The sequence below is a fragment of the Trachymyrmex cornetzi genome, unplaced genomic scaffold, assembly GCF_001594075.2.
Source record: "Trachymyrmex cornetzi isolate Tcor2-1 unplaced genomic scaffold, Tcor1.1 scaffold309, whole genome shotgun sequence".
NCBI lineage: Eukaryota > Metazoa > Arthropoda > Insecta > Hymenoptera > Formicidae > Trachymyrmex > Trachymyrmex cornetzi.
In genome coordinates this window covers 782,852-787,123 of record NW_017297786.1, presented here as the reverse complement: position 1 = coordinate 787,123, position 4,272 = coordinate 782,852, and positions in this window count along the sequence as shown.

Genomic DNA, 4,272 nt, shown 5'->3' with positions numbered 1-4,272 from the left:
TTCATACCATAAAAATTATGTCTAAGACATTTTGTCGAAAAATGAATAGTTTCGGAAATAATTGTTTGCTTCCATACTTTTTCCCCACCCTGTATATATATATATTATACATAGTTTATATCTGCCATCATTCTATATCTAACTAAATTTAATTCTATCTGTATCTAATATTCTACTTTTAGGTTGTTTGTCTGTTGTTTAAATCGGACCCGTGCCTTTTATGAATTCACTTCTTTCATATATTCATTTTTAACTCGTATATTCTCATTTAACAAAAATACAGAACCTGACTCTTTCTTTGTTCATGCATCTGACCAAGATTTAAAAGAATCTTCATTTCGCATCCTACCCTCGTATCCTGAATTCAGATCAATGATTACACAAACAAGTGATACACCGTCATCATCAGGAAACGAATTGGAATTACGAAGCATCCAACCTACGTACAGATCAACGAGTACACAAACATCACGTGATAGTACATCGTCATCATCAGAAAGCGTATGGAAATTACGAAAATTTATGGTGAGTAAAATATATTAGATAAAAAAAGATTGTAAGTATATGTAGGTATAACCCAAAATACAGGTAGGAATATGAAGGAAACACGACTGATCTGAAACATGTTATATATAAGCATAATTTAAGTTACAAGTATATTAATGCACAATTGATACAATAGTATATTAGACCGTTTCTAACAACAAAAGAATTATTCTGAAAAAAGACAAGAAATTAAAATACACTCCAAATATTCTATTACATTCATGGAATAAATACACTCCAAAATACACTGCAAATGTTCCATTTATACATATTTGATACATGGTTTAATCTCAAGACCGAATCTAAAAAATCATGAAAAAAGCATTTAATTGTTGAAGATAACAATTTGAGTGGCTAGTTCAAAAGTAATAAAAAAATGTCTAAAAGATATCAATCGATACTCAATGATAATAGCAGAATTTAAGTTTATGATAATATTATGAGATATTTTAAATTAATTAGTATACGTATGTTTTTTTAATAATAATTCCTCATTCATGCACACAGCCGAGATTCTTATATGATGAGTTGCTTTTCATTTACACCAAAATTCAAATAATTCCCATATACAGGGTGTCCCCAACATACGGCCCCACTCGTCTTGAGCAAATAGAGCGGACTAAACTGAGTCGAAAAGTCCTTTACCATTTTGCAATTTTTGCAATATTTAACAAGATATTAATTACTAAAAATTGCAAAATATTGGTCTTGAATAATTTTTTACTCAAATTCTATCAACTTTATAGAAAAACTGTAAGAGACAAAAATCATTTATTTTCTTCTCATAAAGTTCTGAGAATTTTTTCAGAATTTATTATCAACTTTTTAGTACTGCATTTTCTTATTTTTACCAATGTGAGAAAATACGGTATTTAAAAATTCTGAAAAAATTCTCAGAAGAATCTTTATGAGAAGAAAATTAATTATTTTGTCTCTTGCAATTTTTCTGTAAAGTTGATAGTATTTGAGTAAAAAATTATTCAGGACTAATATTTTGCAATTTTTAGTAATTAATATCTTGTTAACTATTGCGAAATGGTAGAGGACTTTTCGACTCAGTTTAATCCGCTCTACCTGCTCAAGACGAGTGGGACCGTATGTTGGGGACACCCTATATATCTATAGTCATAACTCAGTTGAACAAAGTTCCTTTTCATCCAAGTGAAATTCAACTAAGTTTTTACCTACAAATTTGAGACCGTGTGCTTCACTGAGTGTTGTTAACTTATATTAAAAATAAAATTATATACCTGATGTGTTGTGTGCGATAACTTTGTCACCAAAGTAAACATCATTATCTGAGTATAAAATAATTTTAGACTCGATTAGTATCACTTGTATGAAAATGGAAAGCAACTATTAATTACATTTTGCGATACAAACAAATTAAATATACATAAATATCAAAGGCAAATATATAAATGCACATTTTATTTATCTTATAAAATTTCGATGAATTTTCTTATTATCGTAACTTCTAATAAAATTGTTAGCTTGACTGTTTTTAGTTGAATTAAATGATGTCTATTAATTAGATTAACTCAGAGGTAGTTTATGGATATGTATTCAATCCGCCAGAATATCAAATCGCTAGACCGAAACCTAAACGTAAACGTTTGAGTGACCGTCACAGTCTATAATTTTGTCTACACTCGTACATACACAGGTAATATATATTATTTTTAATATTATATCTTTTTATTTATATTTATTATATTATATTTATACTTATTTTATATTATTAATATCGCATGTTTTTATTAATGTAAATCAATATAAATATTTTATTGATCTGACATTAAAATATTTTAGGTGATTGATTAAAATAAATGTAAGAAATCGACTGTATAGATAACTTTGTAGATTATTTATGAGGTACAGATTTTTTTTAATGAATTCACTACGTGAATCATTATATATATATATAACTGATAAGAACAATCTTCAAGGAAAAATAAACTTTCAAGGAAAATTTTATTTAATTTTAAATTACTTACAACGATATTAAAAAATTTGACTCTATAAGAGATACGTATGGTTTAAATTATATTTACTTATATAGAATATATATAAATACTATAATATATGTATGAATATATAATTTAGCAAATATTATATTAATAATATAAACTTATCTGTTTTGTAATGTCGCTAAACAAAAATTTTTAATTTAATTTAGCATATTCAACAACAAATCGTGCATAAGTAATTTATGATAAAATATATCGTATAAAGTACATTTTTATTATTATCTCTTTAATGTATCTCATTCTTGTGTACAACGACGAAAATATGTATAAGTAAAATTTTTGCATATTCAACAATTATTAATTTAATTATACTTTTGAGTTACACATTTTATAGTTTTGTATCAAAATGTATTATTATAAATAACACGAAATTGATTAATCAATTGAATTGGATATTAATTATAGGAACGCACATTGTACAAATGTGAAATAACGCTTGTATATAATAGAACTACGATTAAATAATGTTTGTTATAATAAAAAGTAATTATTATTTATTTATATTTTAAACCTAAAAAATATATCAAACTTTTACACAGAGGAAAATATTTTATTTCTATTAAATGTATGTAATGTATAAATATGTGTATATATGTATATATATACTATATATATATATAAACACGTGTACTTTTAATTGTGACATTATATATTAATGTGTTACATACATATGCACGCATATCATGGACACTGATGATGATTCATAGATGACTGATAAAACATGGTTTATATATTTTATATATGTATACTGATATATAGATTATTATGTATTATAATATTATGTAATATACGCACCAACGAGATATTAAAGACCGACATCCTTACAAGAGTTCGCGTCCTTGTGAATACTGAAATAATTAAGGGAATGCTGGAGTGACGGTCGAAGTTAATCAAGATCGATAATACAGACTTTTTTAAATTCCAAATTCGATAACAGTGACATCTTTCATTCATTTCATATACTTATCATATATATGATCAAAAACGAGTTCTAATAATTCTCCGAAAGAGGTCTCTATTCTGTCAAGTCGGCGATATTTCTAGCATGAATCATGCTGGTGATAACAACAGTCATAATAGTTACGTATCAGGTAACTGATACTTCAAACGAGATACTTCAAATGAGGTCTGCAAGTTTAGTGCCAGGATGAATCTAAAAAATATAATCTAAATCTAATAGAATCTAATTTCAAGAAAAAGAAGAAGAGGTTACACGATTCATACCAATGGATTCATACCAGATCTTTGTGCAGACATTCAAACAGGCTGTATCCACTAAAAATTTCACAAATTTGCCGAATATCTTTAAGAATGGTCATACATCTCTCGCAATTGTTTCGCTCGAACATCGTGGTAAATATTAATCATATAAATATAAAAATACATATGATATTTTATATAACAATATTTTATTGTTTTATGAAAAACTAAATGTTTCACTTTGTGTTATATTTGAATATTATAGAGATTATTTTTTAAATAAATTTACGTTCAAAATTTTTAAAAGCCTTAATAATTAAAGGAATAATTTGTTCAAATTTCTAAACCTTTGAAAATTCCTACAATTTTAAAATTAATACTACATTCCACATTAAAAAAATCTCATTCTCTTTTTGACTGTATTATAATTTTATAATTGTACTCTATATATTTAAAAAATTATTAACATAATTAAAAGTTATATATAGATGTATTT